Raw genomic sequence first — 15,849 nt, 5'->3', positions numbered from 1 at the left:
TGACAGAGGAGTAATTATCTTTAAACTAATAACTGATTTCCTTGAGGAGCATTGTAACACAGAAACAAATGAACCACAATAAATTATAAATCCATTCACATTCACTCACACATTTATTCCTTATGCAAATACTAGTTTAAAACATTCCTTACCAGAAAAATTCTTGCAGCAAAAAAAGGATCACAGAATAGGCTTCAGACTTCTTAGCCTTGCTCTTACTTTTCTTACCTGTAAAGTCTCTTTCAGTCCATCTTTCCAGGTTGAGGGAGACCATTGCCACATTATAAAATAGCTAAGCTCAATGTACTATTATTGTTCTAGCCACAATGCTCACATCAAAATACCCACCCCACCCCCACATCTGATAAATTCAAAAGCTCAGTAAGTCAACTTCCTACATTTTCATTATGATCTGTATTACAAAAACCCCTACAAGATAAAAATACAAATAGTTTTATTATTTTTAAGGTATTTTTTCATCCAATTTGTATACCACCCAGTTGTATTCTATAAATCTGGGCAGTTTACCATAAAATCAAAAATTACAACACAGAGAGAATCCAAATACTGTTCATCCAAATTCTGTAACATATAGTCGAGTAATCTCTTAAACATCTACAAGATAAACTTTACCACTTTACAAAATGAAAGGGGGAAGGGCTCATAAATCCATAGGGCAAGTTTCATAATGGGAGACTGCCACTGAAACAGAGCACCTGTGGGTCCTTTATCTCTTTCCCTTAATGCAGGTTGAAGACCCTCAGGACAGTTTCTGGAATAGACAAGAGGACAGGCAAAGATGGTCTTGAAGGTATATGGAAGGTGAACCAGTAGGGCTTCAGAGGTTTAACCAGCATTTCAAATTCAATCCAAAAATATACAGGTAACACTTTTGCTATACTGCTAAACTTCCCCATTCCCATTGGCTAGTCAGGATATTGCATTTTGGTTCAGTTGCATATTCTGAATTAGTTCATGACCCAGGTCTCAAAATCTGAAGGAGCAAAGCTGTTCTAGCTGAACCAGTAGAATGTCAGGTTTTTTTATTGTTTTGTTTTTTTTTGGTTACATAACCAACACATGCCCCCAACATTGGGGGGGGGGAATCAAAACAAAAAAGAACAAAAAACAAGACAGAGAAAAAAAATGTCAGCTTTAAGTGACATCAAGGCAGCATCAGAACAGCTGGAGAAGTCAAGTGAAAAAGTACAGCCTCCAAATTCCTAGACTTAGTAAGTAGAATGGAAAGTAGGGAAAAGATGCTCAGTGAGGTTCCTTGCCATGCTTGCCTTAACTAAAAAAGAAAGAAAAGAGAAGCTGGCAGTTGTTCTATTTAAGAGGCACCTCTGACCCATATTTCATAGTCTGATGCAGTGTTTGGTATGCTGGTGCCTTCTGCCATGTGAGCAACATGACACTCTGACTCTTGTGAAGTCTGCAATCTGCTTTGGCAAGTTATCTTTCCAGAAACCCTGATTTATGCTGCTTTGCTTGTTGCTGTTTATCTATCCAGTCTCGAGTAAATTGCTTACTATTATCTAGCCAATGGGTTTATGTGAGATGCCTGTGGGGAAAAAGCCCCATTGATTCTGCTTGTTAAAAGATTGCAAAAAATGATCACATGACTATGGACACTGCAATGGTCATAATTATGAGTCAATTGCCAAGTATCTGAATTTTGATCACGTGAAAAGGGGAATGCTACAAAGTGTGAAAAGCGATCACAAGTTGCTTTTTTTCAGTACCTTTATCACTTTGAACTGGTTGAACTATGTAAGTTGATGAATACCTGTAGTTCAATTTCAAAATGATGAGGGTATGAGTCATTGTCACAAGCCTCCCAGGTCCAGAAAGACCTGGAATTCCAGATAAAATTGAGCAAAAGCCTCTTCAGCACAACTGAGCTATCTCACACTGCTCAGGCAATATCCATGACTGGCCATCCAATTCTACCAATTCTATCTACATTTCTTATCAGCCACTGCGGAAATTAAATTAGATATAAAAATTTAGAATATCCACAGGCACAGATAATATTTCAAATATATATCATCAATTAATTCAGTTGGCTAATAAAATAATATGCCAATATCAGTGGTGGGTTACGACCGGTATGACCCGGTACGGGCGTACTGGTGCCTGCTGGGAGCACTGGGTACCATTCCGGTACAGTGCTCCAGAGGGCCCACCCACGCTCCTTACCGGAATTTGAGATTTTCAGGGCCTCCACGCACGGAGCGTACGGCGGTTGCACGATGCTCTGCTGAACAGCTGGAGCATCGCGGAGGTGTCACGAGTGTCGTGGGAAGTACGCATATGCCCACTGCACATATTCATGTGGTGGACACCTGGCCCCTTGCACTATACCAGTTGCAATGGGATCCGGAACCCACTACTGGACAATATGCTATCTCTTCAATGATCTCTTATATTATATTACCATGCCAACCTCTTAAGATGTTTTACAAAAACCTAAAATTCAATAAAAATGATATGACAACTTGTTGATCTAGTGTGTATCTTAATATTTGCAGCATGCACTTTGTCACAAATTCTCCAGTTTAGAAAACAACTCGGTGTCATTTTTAGCTACTTGACTTTCACATGTCACAGGGCTTTTCTACTGACAAACTTTCCACAGTAAACTGCGAACACTGGAATTCAGATATAATCCATAAATGACATAATATTTACAAACATGTTTGGACTATTCTATTGGCAATTACAGAATAAGACATTCATTTTAGCTGAATTGAAGTAAGTGCAACAGTGTTAAGGAGGCTAGGCCCCCCCAAAATTTTTTTTAATGATGTCTATTCCATTTCTGGCATTGCATTATTTTTCAAAGAGAACATTGTCTCAATAAAAAGGGGCACTTGTCTTAATAGAAAGTAGAGATATAGCCTCTAAAAAAACTTCTCCAAACAGTCTGCAGAACTCATATACAAACTATTTTGAACTTAAGATTCTCTGGTTTCAAATAAAAAATGTACAAATTTTCAAATGCAAAAAGAATTCTAACCATTCTGGAGGTGAATTTCTGAGCAAAAAATAAAAAATTTCCAGGATAATCAGAGCTAACCCATTTTGAACTTGAAATAACTATTGTGAACTCAACAAGGAATATTTGAAGACTGAAATGTTTTTAATTTGAAATGTTTTGCATGCCCAATTCTGCAGCTCTTATGTTTCAGGAAAACCAGAAAGTGTTGGTGTTTGTCACCAGAAAAAAAATGTCTAAAATGCTTAAAGATACTACATATTTATATTGGAAATATGAACAAGAGGGCATGCTTTTATCATGCTTGATGGACAGGTTAAAAAAAAGACAAAAATCATGATCAAATGGAAATTGGCAGCCTTCCTAGATATTTCTGTAAATCAGTCTAGGAAGGAGAAAACATTCCCTCATTAAGCCAACCCATTATTAAATCAGAACACGGTAGTTAATACAGAGGGCAGCGCAACAGAACACTCTCAATTGCTCCATCCGAACAAGGCCACAGATGGCAGAACATTGCATCTAGTGAAGGAAAATGCTTTCCTATGCAAGATGAAGAGAGTGTTGGCAAAGTAATTAGGAGGCTGTGGTTTCAATAAGAAAGGGCTCTTATTCTGTCTTTCTATAAATTCCAGTCAGGATTTACTGCTTTGTCTCCAAAGGAGCTCTCTCAGGCTCTAATATCCTCCTAAAGGACTGGGTTGAGATTGAAATGTCACAGGATCTTAGATCTCAGTGTCAGGGTTCCAACGGATGCCCTAATTAAATCATAAGCCTTTCTGTCCAGGAAGAAACAAAGTTATCAGTAAGAATTCAGTGGGTCAAGGTTTAATACCAGTAATTTATTTGGTAGATTCTGAAGAAGTTGTGAGAGTTTCCTGTTTCAACTATACTATATTTTGTAAGAAATACAAAATATATGTCACTTTTCAAGTTAGATTGGAAAGCCCATGTGGCCTTATAGATCCAGAGCAGCTCCATAAAACAGAAATCTTAATGACTTTGCCCTAAATACATGTACTTACATACGGGCAAAAGTTTTTCCCCCTGCAACCTGCTGTGGTGGCACAATGCCAGCATTTCAGTTGTGACTAGCTCAAGGTGACTCAGGCTTCCATCCTTCTGAGGTCAGTGAAATGAGGACCCAAACTCTTGGGGACAATATGCTGACTCTGTAAAGTGCTTAGGAAGGGCTGTAAAGCATTGTGAAGCAGAATATACTGTAAGTCTAAGTGCTATTGCTATTTGCTATTGCTTCTTGAAGGAAACTACAGATTCTACTTCAGGTTATTTATCTGTCTCTGGCTTGTTCTGACTATCTTCTTTAAATGTGAAATGCATTTGTATGTGTAAAATGTAACTGTTTAAACATATTTTTAATAATTTTACTAAATATTAATAATATAATACTTATATTCAGATAATATAATTTTATATCCCATTTTATTTCATATAACAACATTTCATTTTGCAATACAGTTTCCAACTTACCATTACAACGTTCTGATCCCTTGGTTCAACAAAGATTGTGCAACCTGCTACCCAATTTAATTTTTAGCAATCTGTGAAATTATGTCTGCATTATCAACTTTTTCACAGATGAACCTTGCAGGGAATATTTTTGGAATCTAACTTGGTCATGAATTACATTACAGACTTGTATTACTTGTTACTGGAATACATTCAAATTTTAATCACACAAAATCAGTATGCCAAATATTTAACAGTCATGTTCCATATCAACATTGTATATATGTATGCATATTATGTTAAACCAGGCTACATTCATATTTATCAGATAGTAACTATGTAGGTGTGGGGAAAAGTTGTTCTTATGTGGATGGAGGAATATATCATTTGTTTGGAAGTATTCTGGTAGCTAATGATATAAATCACAGTTTCCTTCCATTTGAATAAAGGTGTAATGATAGTTTAGGCTAATATTTCTCATTCTCAACAGTTTTCAGATGTATGGACTTTAATTTACAGCATTTCCCTGTCAGAATAGCATTCATGCATTCAATGTCAGTCAGTAATCACATGTCTACACCAACAGATTCTGACCAGTTCTGGAGAACTGGTAGCGGAGATTTTGAGTAGTTTGGAGAACCAGTAAATACCACCTCTGACTAGCCTTGCCCCAACCTATTCTCTGCCTCCCGACTCCCAGCTGATCAGGAGGAAATGGGGATTTTGCAGCAACATTCCCTGGAGTGGGGAGAGAATGGAGATTTTACAGTATCCTTCCCCTGCCATGCCCACCAAGCCATGCCCACAGAACCGGTAGTAAAAAAAAAGAAGAATTATATTCTGATGTTCAGACAAAGGAATTATTTTCCGTAAATCCATTCTTGAACAAGATAATAAAATATTCACAATTATCAAATTGCATTTGGTGGAACAGTGTCAAGATTCTAATAAAAGATCAAACGAGGAAGGGAAAGATATTTGTGGCATGTGCTACTTCTCTAACGTATAGAAACATGTACTGCCAAGATCACATTATACTTTCAGTCTGAAAACAGTTCCCTCTCTTCTTTCCCTAAACTTGGAGCCACAATCTATAACCTTAATACATGACAATAATTTCCCCTAGGAAAATATTAACCTAGCATATCACTCTGTCACATACTTTAAGTAACATAAAGTTTATGGCTTTGTTTGACAGGAAAAAAGCCCTACACCAATAAAATATAGGAACATCTTAAAATGTTCCAAAACCACTTCTGAGTATCAAGAGAACAATAGCACACTATCCACATATAAAAAAAAGGTAAGAAAATTAAATTGGAGGCCACTAAGTGAGAAAATTGGCCTCAAACAATGCAGAGATCTTGGAATCCAGATACCTTTGATTGAACTGATCGCCGTTGATCCAAATGGGGAACTAGGCTGAGGAGAAATGCTCCATATTTTACCCCCAGCACAAATTTATGCAACTGAACTGTGAAAAGTTAAACACCTGTTTAAATTGTCCTCTGTCGGAGAAATGGTTGTGTGAGTAATATATTGGAAAATGAGCATTTGGCAACCTTCAGCAAAGAGAGTAGTGGCTCAGATAGTTGGTTGGTAAGAAACTATTTTTCATTCACAATGTCCTTTCCTCTGGCTTGGAAAGCATCCCCAGGGGGCTCACTCTCACTTAAATAATGATACATTATGACACATTTTCACACTGCCAACAACAGCCTTGGACACTGGATTATATACAATACCTACCAATATTGCCTTTCTGGCTGTACTATATACAACACTGATTTCCCCATGGAATCAAGTTTATAAGACACATTAAAAGTATTCCATGTTATTATAAATCAGGTGACTATCAAAATATTCACATCCTCAAGCTACTATGGAACAAAAGCACAATTAAAACTACAAACAGACACATAACTATAGGACAAACATAAGATAATTTGATTTTGCTTCCCACAATGGTCTTGCAAAACTTACCAGTTCCAAAAATGCTAGGCCAACTAGCAATTCTGGAAATTGCATTTCCAAAGCATCCCCGCCCCTCCATTACTTCTGCTTTTTAAAAGAATCCCTGCGTATTGCAGGTGTTCCTCATATTTTGAAAGTATGAGTACAATATCAGTGACCATGCAGTGTTACCATGATCCAGGTGGAAACCGTTCTCATCGATATTCCCTCAGTTTTCTGACTTGCTGTGTGTGGCAGGGCATTACTCTCACCAGAGCATCATTAACTTATTCTGGAGCTCTTTTTTATCATATTTAGATCACAATCCAAATGGTGACTTCAGCCATTGCCTATCACAATTAAGACAATGACTCTTAACATGAAATAACCACAGCCTTTAAGACAATTATTTTTAACATGAAATAATCACAGCGTCATACAAATAACCAAGCAGACCTGTTAGTTTTATCACGTTTTGGCTTGGTGTGATATTGTAAACCACACTGCTATACTTTCTTCAATAACTATGATTAGACAAATCAAGGCTTAGTATGAATTGTGATGCCATTGAAAGTGTATGGGTATGTATTAAGAACAAATGTTGCCCCAATAACACAAAGAATCGCAGCTCATTTACCTTTTATAAAAGGGCTTCACATTGCACTTCAAGCACAAAAATATAAGTGGGTTCACAGGATATATTTTTAAGAAGACTATAAACTCCCAAACATATTTGTTATGTTCTAACATCTTATCCTGCCGTTCTCCCTGGCTAATCCCTTCTTAATTTCTATTTCTACTTCTCCTTTAATAGGTTTGATCTATAAATAAATAAAGGACACATTTTTATATTTTTTTAATGAAATCTGATACTCAATTACTAAACAAATAAGGTTTTTTTTCTGTATTTGATGAACAGCTTACAAATAAAAACCATATCTGGCAACATAGAAGCGGGATTTGCTTACATTGCTTATAGCACAATGTAAGCTAAATGGATAGGTCAATGCTCTCATCTGGCAGCTGCCTCTCCTCATTAGCATTATAACAGATCAAAGCCTCTGACCATTTATACTAATTTGCTTTTTAAAGTCAATATGTACTGTCTGAAGCAAAAAAAATTTCTAATGCTTATCATGTAATTTTGCGTTTATATTGAAAAAGATAATAGACCCCACACTCAGATCCAGTTTGGCCCAGATTCGGCAAACTGGTAGTGGCAGGGGCGGGAGGCTCTGCCTACCCACCTGTACGCTTCTGCGCATGCATGCGCATGAACGAACCGATAGTAAAAAAAAATGGAAACCCACCATGGTCCACACTGTATGGTGTTAAAAACATACATTATTTATTTGCATTTTTATTATTTATTTGCAGTTTTAGAGATGTGAGATTTTTAAGAGGCAAAGTAATATCTTAAGCCCTGAAGTTGGTTAAACCATCATATTCTTAAAATGCTACTCCAAAATGGAGTCAACTCCAGCTATTTTCAGAGTGCGCTCTCCAATGTATCCTATAAAATTGGATGTGGCCTTGTGCACCCCTTCTTCAAGATTTCACAACACTGAACTTAGCTGTCCATTCCAATTTTTCTAAGAAAGGACTGGCTCACGGCATACATTTATGAATTACATTAAAGGACTGTCAGCTTTCCAGCTGAGAAGCTGGAAAGCATCTTAGGCACTGAGTCATTGTGCTGCTCATGAATTACATCATATGTATCTTTTGACATTTTTATTTTCTTAACAAACAATTGAAATTGGGTTTTTTATATTATGGATGCCTTCTACAAGGAATTTTTAACTAAATATATACATATGTGTGTGTGTGTGTATGCTGCGTCCTAGATTTCAGTCTGCAAACCTATGAATGCATTCTTGGAGATAAACATTGTTAGTTTTGGTAGGTCATATTTCTTAGGAAATATTTATACAATCATATTTCATGACTGGTATCAAAACAAAGCTCTTTGGAATTTCTCTCTAGTCAAGAGCAAGTTGTGATTTGGAGACAGACTTCTGTCAAACTAATTCAAAACATTCTCCAAAACAGAAGAAAAGCCATAGATTCATTGATTGGGTATCAGGGCTGTTCTCTCTCCTGTGTTTTGAAAATAAAAGAAAAATTCTTAGTAGCACACTTGTTTCCTTGAGGTGGAAAAGTTGGTAGGATAATAATTTTTAGTGAGATGAAATTAAATATATTGTGGCAGCTGGGAATCAGTAGGTTTTTTTTCTATTACATATTTAATCTGTGGTTCACTACATCACTTAATCTTTCTAAAGGTTACTAGTAAGTGCTCAATTCTGATGTGGTTACACAGAATAATATGAAATGAATTAAGAACTTTCCTGGCAGGTTCGTTTAAAAATATTTTTTATCACGGCAGCATAAATACTACATGGCATTAGTCATCAAACAATTTCCCCTTATTACTTTTGGTGTCTAGGGCTCGAAAGAAGTCTTAATTTAATTTAATTTAATCGTACCTTAAGTTCTTCATCAGTCTAGCCATTCTTTGCTTCTGTACTTTGTGTTTTCAATAAAACTGTCAGTTGGAAAAGATGCTACTTTTAATTTTAATTATTATTTTTGGACAGTCTAACATCGATATTTGGTTTAAGAAAAAAAACCAACTTCCTTTAATATTTTTAACCCAGGGGCAAAATATTATTTGCCAAATAAGTGTTTCAACTTTATTCTGATTCTGTATTACTTGTACTTATGGAAGTACTATTGTTCAAAATGCCCCCTACATGCTCCTCCCTAGGCATCTGAATTTCTTTTCTTTAAGAAATGTTAATGTATCTAGCCAGTCTAACCTTTATAAGCTATATTTTCCATATACAGGACATGACTAATTCTTCATGACACGTATCTTTCCAGAAATGTAATTTTCTTACATCAATGAATAGCGCTTGATTCATAAACTCTCTGTTTTCATAAACATAGTAGCTTCTCATAGATACTTTTAATGGGTGTGTTTAGAACACCCCCACTCAAAGCGAGATCCAGGGTCAGATTAACAATCAGTTCAATTAACATTTCACAAATGTGTATACTGCATTATAATTTTGTTGCTGTTCTCTGATCAAACAAGTGTATTGCTTGTTTCATTATTAGTGCCATTTCTTCAAATTATTTTTTTTTAAATTGAAAATTTTTAAAAAGCTTTTACAAATATTTACCTCCCCTCCCCCACCTGAACCCAACCACCCCCAACCTCCCCCCCCCCGACTTCCCAGAACAAATACAGGGTATAAATCTTTAACAAACATATTCTAAAATAAACTTAAAGAAAGTTAGTATCAACTTTCATTTGAGCTTTAACTCCTCTTTTGTTAGGCTAACTCTAAACAGATTATATCCATTTCTTCAAATTCTGTCATTATAAACCCTTGGATCTTTCTTATTTATGTAACATAGGATTTCAGCCCAGAGGAACAAATTACACATTTTTTTTTAAAAAGAATAAGAAATTACCAACATTTGTAAATCCTTCTCCAAATCGGATGGGATGATACAAGACATATTGGTTCGTCTTTGCTATGATAGGTCGATGGCGAACCTATGGCACACGTGCCACAGGTGGAATGCCGAGCTCTCTCTGCGAGCACATGAGCAATCATCCCAGCTCAGTTCCACCACACATATGTATGTGCCTCCCACCAGCCAACTGGTTTTTGGGTCTCTGCCGTGCATGCGCTGGGGCAGGACACATGCAGGAGATGTGGGAGGGTCACATGTGCAGGGTGAGTGTGCATGTGGGAGCAGGGGGGCATGTGTGGGGGGAGGGTGTTGCATAGGGGTCACATGTGCATGCATGGGGGTGGGGGAAGCACGAGGGTCACATACACATGCATGGGGGTGGTGCACAGTGGGGTCATGCGTGCATTGCATTATGAATGCAGCCCACGATGACAAAAAGTTAGCCATCACTGGCCTTTAATGTCATCGTTGTATCTCTTCTTTAAACCTAGCCAGGCAATGTTTAAAACACAACGATCTGCCATCTACAGAACATGCTGTGGACCCAACTCTGCATCCTGAAACATCTTCATCTAATCAGCAGGAGTCAAAGAACGTGTGATGAAATAAAATTGATGGGAGAGACTCCATGGCAACATTTTTAAACAACTCAGTCACAGCAATTGGCAGGATTCAGACAAGAGTGGGCACATGGCCATTACTTTTCCACTTCAACTGAATACATTTCAGATAGCAATAGCAATAGCAATAGCAGTAGACTTATATACAGCTTCATAGGGCTTTCAGCCCTCTCTAAGCGGTTTACAGAGAGTCAGCATATTGCCCCCAACAATCTGGGTCCTCATTTTACCCACCTCGGAAGGATGGAAGGCTGAGTCAACCCTGAGCCGGTGAGATTTGAACCGCTGAACTGCTGATCTAGCAGTAGCCTGCAGTGCTGCATTTAACCACTGCGCCACCTTGGCTCTAAAGATATGATCCCTAAAGATATGTCATCTAGTCATCAATAGATAACATTTTTTCAGTAATGTTTCAGCAATGTTATGATGCCTTCATTTCAAAAGACAAGGTCACGCTGCAGAAGAACTGTCTGTGATCCATCTACTACAGCAAAGACAGAGCTACCAGTGCCTAACATTTTAACAGTCTTTCTAATAGGTCAGATTAAATCTACCATGCTCCCTATTTTGTTATCTCAATTACAGATGCTGGAGAAAAGGCAGAATCTGAAAACATAATAAAGGAAATGTAGTGGTAGAGGACAGGAAGGCCTGGAGGAACGTTGTACATGGACTTGCGATGGGTCAGACACAACTCTGCAACTAACAACAATAATGAGATGTGGGAAAGACTTTTGGAGATGAAGCAAAGAGATGCTGCCAAGGGAATAGACAGATAAAAGAAGGCATAGTCCACAGCTGCATTGTGGATGGAGCAAAAGGCTCAGAAGGGGCACTCTCTTATGTCTTATGCTGCAAACGAAATGGCAGAAGAATTATATTTTCAGACCTGCAAGATTCTGTTAGCTTATGTAGTCATTTTTCCTGTCTGATGTATTGGTAAGACTGACAGAAACAGGATAAATAAACAATGTTATTTAAAGTACTTAAGTGCCATTATTGTTCATACAAAGACTGGATGCCCATCTATCAATTAGGCATGCTGTATTAGTAGATTCCCATATTGGATAAGGGGTCAGAATAGATGATCTCCAATGATTTATCCAGCCCTTAAATTCTTTGTTTCTGTTTCTTTCCAACAGTTCTATTCAAATCATTATTGTGATGATGGTGGTGGTGGTGGTGGTGGTGGTGATGGTGGTGGTGGTGGTGGTGGTGGTGATGGTGGTGGTGGTGGTGGTGGTGGTGGTGGAGGAGGAGGAGGAGGAGGAGGAGGAGGAGGAGGAGGAGAATCATGATGGACACTAGTAGTAGTCACCTCTTACACTAACACTAATGTGGTTTTCTTTGGACTTGTCTTCATGTAATATGAGAATTCAGTCCATGCCATTTACAAAACTGTTTTTATGGCTTCGGTTCAATAAAACACTGTGATTTGTTCAGCCAGTTATAGTTAAAAAAATGCCATAATATGTGAATCAAACCACTGAGCAAGTTTAAAATAATATTAAAGTTTTAAACTATGATTTGCCGAAAAAACATAATATACTGGTTCACACATTATGCTAAGATTTAAAACAAACTGCATTATAATATAGTGCAATATGTACACCTAATCATCTTGGTTTTTTTGCCTATGGCCTTCTATACAAACCAAATTTAAGATCAAAATCCCCTGCCCCATTTATTTTTCCAACACAGGTCTTTCAGTGTGTTAAAATACTACTTCTAATCCATGTTGTCTACAAATGGATTTTTTTCAGAGTTTCATCAAAGGAAATTTCCTGTTCTACCAGAAGATACCATATTGTTTCTGAGATCATTTTCATTATGCATAAAATATGGCTGATGATGGCATACTGAATGTGAAGTACCTGAAACACCAAAAGAGACTGCAAGTCAAGATAGCAAATTGACCATGAGGTGGCCACGATATAGAAAAGATGTGGAGACTGTAGAAAGAATGCAGAGAAGAGCAACAAGGATGATTAGGGAATTGGAGGCTAAAACATATGAAGAACCGTTTCTGGAACTGGGTATATCTAGTTTAATGAAAAGACGGAGTACGGGAGACATGATAGCAGTGTTCCAATATCTCAGGGGTTGCCACAAAGAAGAGGGAGTCAAACTATTCTCCAAAGTACCTAAGAGTAGAACAAGAAGCAATGTGTGGAAACTAATCAAGGAAAGAAGCAACTTAGAAATAAGGGGAAATGTCCTGACAGTTAGAACAATCAATCAGTGGAACAATTTGCCTCCAGAAGTTGTGAATGTGCCAACACTGGAAGTTTTTAAGAAGATGTTGGATAACCGTTTGTCTGAAGTGGTGTAGGGTTTCCTGCCTAAGCAGGGGGTTGGAGACCTCTAAGGTCCTTCCAACTCTGTTATTCTATTCTATCTCTGAAGAATTACAGAAGAAAGCAGATAACTAGATGAAGCAATTGGTATTGAGAGCTGAAAAAGGCTGGATAAAAACAGGGAGGTTATTCAGTACCGTGAACCATTTAAGAGAGATGGTAGAAATTGTTCCATTAATCTGATGAGTCTTAATGAACTCATTTATCAATGCAGTAATACTCTTTAACATCCCAGCTCAGAAAGTTCATTAACAGTCCCCCCTGCTGGAAAATTGTTGCTTTACATACTGTAAGACAATATTTTCCATCATGTCATCAATAGGTCACCTGGCTATTTGTGATAATAATACAGATAGTCCCAAGTATTTGTTTGTTTGTTTATTATATTTATATGCCGCCCTTTTCCCCTGAAGGGGATTCAGGGCGGCTCACAACTCAAACCAGGGAAGGGGGATACAGACAAAAATTAAAAAACGACACATAACAATGCATAATTTAAAACACACGACAGTCATACCATTCGAGACGGGGGCAACAGCTCTTTAGCCCCAGGCCTGTCGGAAAAGCCAGGTTTTAAGGGCTATTCGGAAGGCCTGGAGGGTGGTGAGGGTTCGAATCTCCACGGGGAGTTCGTTCCAGAGGGTCGGAGCAGCCACAGAGAAGGCTCTCCTCCGGGTAGTCGCCAGTCGACACTGGCCGGCGGATGGAATTCGGACGAGGCCTAATCTATGGGATCTAATCGGTCTAGTGGAGGTAATTGGCAGCAGGCGGTCTCTCAAGTACCCAGGTCCAATACCATGAAGGGCTTTATAAGTGACGACTAGCGCCTTGAAGCGTATCCGGTATGGGTAAACTAGTTAGAAAAAGTATAATAAACACATCTCACTTGCCCAAACTAATACTAAGAATAGAATGGAAAGTAATTTGAATGTTCATTGCCTGATTTCAAGTTGCTGTAGTTCTTCAAGGCCATATATTTGGTCTTGATATGTTCTCCTAAGCAGGAAAAAAAAACAAGCTAACTAAAAGAAGAGCAATAAAGACATTCAAACAATAAGGCCCAGTTGACGGAAACCACTTCTATTACATCAGGGGTGTCAAACTCAATTTCATTGAGGACCTCATCAGGGTTGTGTTTGACCTTGGAGACCTGGGGGATCATGGCCAAGATGGGCATGGCTAGCTCGATGTCACTCATGTCAGAGGTACCTGTGAAGGCTCGAGCACTCTGCCAGTGAAAACAGGTTCCCAAGCTCCATTTTTGGCTGCAACTGCCTCCTGCAACCCTCTGCCAGAGGCCCTCCCAAGCTCAGTTTTTGCTGGCAGAGGCTTTGCAGACCTATCCTTTTTCCAAGGCTGCCCAAAGGGCCAGATCTAAGCATCCTGTGGGCTGGATTTTGCCCCCAGGCCTTGAGTTTGACACCCCTGTGTCACATCAACAGAAGGAAAGCACATCAGGCATACATCTGTTTGGAAAAAGCAGCAGCATTGAGACACATTGCATTTTCTGTACTCCCTGCCTGCCCCAATTCTTTCTACAGCTCAGAGAAAACAATGCTTTTCATACCTCAAGTCTCTTAAATCCATGATCTTAACTACTTGAGCTAGCATTGGTTATTGCTATGAAAGTCACAGCAATTCCAAGAGAAATATTATTAGAGTCTTCCTTAAACACAGAGGGTGTCAAAAATTTCAAGAAAATATAACTGATTTTTTTTCTTAAGTCAGGTCTTTTCAATATGTTTTTTCTTCATGGAACTTCTCTAAATACCCAACAGGTGTTTGGGTTAGTGCAATGTATGAATCTAGGATTTATAGCTATAAATCGAAAGGAATTCTGAGATTTGAAGTTCTATTATAGGTTAGTCATTCCTATTCCCAGGTCACACTTCATTGAAGAGAACTGCTGGCAGTTTCAATGACTACTTCCTGAACATTACTTTATAAACAATATACAATGAAATGGAGTGTCAATTGCCTGGTCCAGATATTAGATAAACCCGCAAATACACACTGTAACAATTTCTTCATCTACAGAAGAAACATAGAATGTGAACTGATTCATCCGCAGTTGAATGAATCTTTTTCCAACAGAGATGCAGAAAAAAAATTGTTTTGAGTAATATGACTAAATTTGCTTGTTTTTTCAGCGATATGAATATCTCTTTTAAAAAATTATAATGTATGTATGTATGTGTGTGTATATATATATATATATATATATATATATATATATATATATATATATATATGTGTGTGTGTGTGTGTGTGTGTGTGTGTGTGTGTGTGTGTGTGTGTCAATATATTTATGCTGCTGAATATTTATGTGCTAAAATTAAAATTATGCAAAAATGGATTTAAATCTGCATTTACCTGAAAAGATTGATAATCTCCTCCCTGTCCCAATAACTCCCAATAAAACAGGAACAATATGTTTGTTTAACTGAAAATCTAATAATAATAGCAGATAATATTTTTCTGTTTTACTATCTTTTTCTTGAGAAATCATCTTAAAGTGAAACTAATCTTTCTTTCAAATACATATAGTCCTTAGATCATTTGTACTTTAATACTATTATGTTGTTATTATTGATTTTGTTTAAGACAGTAAAAATGAAATCAAATCTTGTAGAAAGGAACCATCTTGGTTTGACCAAAAAAAAAAAAAAAGACATTTAGTCCAGAAAGAATTCACCATTATAATAAGCTATGAATACAGAAAGTCATTTCACACTCCTCTGTGCAATGGCCCATGTAGCCCAATTGGGAAATAATGGCTTTCTGGACCAGTGTTTCTTAACCCTAGCAACCAGAAGTGGTATTCAGCTGGTTCCTTCTGGTTTGGGCAAACTGGTAGCAGTGGCTGCAGGAGGCTCTGCCCACCCACCCTGATGTCATGCATGAGCACTGTGCATGTGCAGAAGGCGGTGCACATGTGCATATGTGGTGCGTGCAAGCG

This window comes from Thamnophis elegans, chromosome 1 (assembly GCF_009769535.1).
Source record: "Thamnophis elegans isolate rThaEle1 chromosome 1, rThaEle1.pri, whole genome shotgun sequence".
NCBI lineage: Eukaryota > Metazoa > Chordata > Lepidosauria > Squamata > Colubridae > Thamnophis > Thamnophis elegans.
This window is presented reverse-complemented; position numbering follows the sequence as displayed.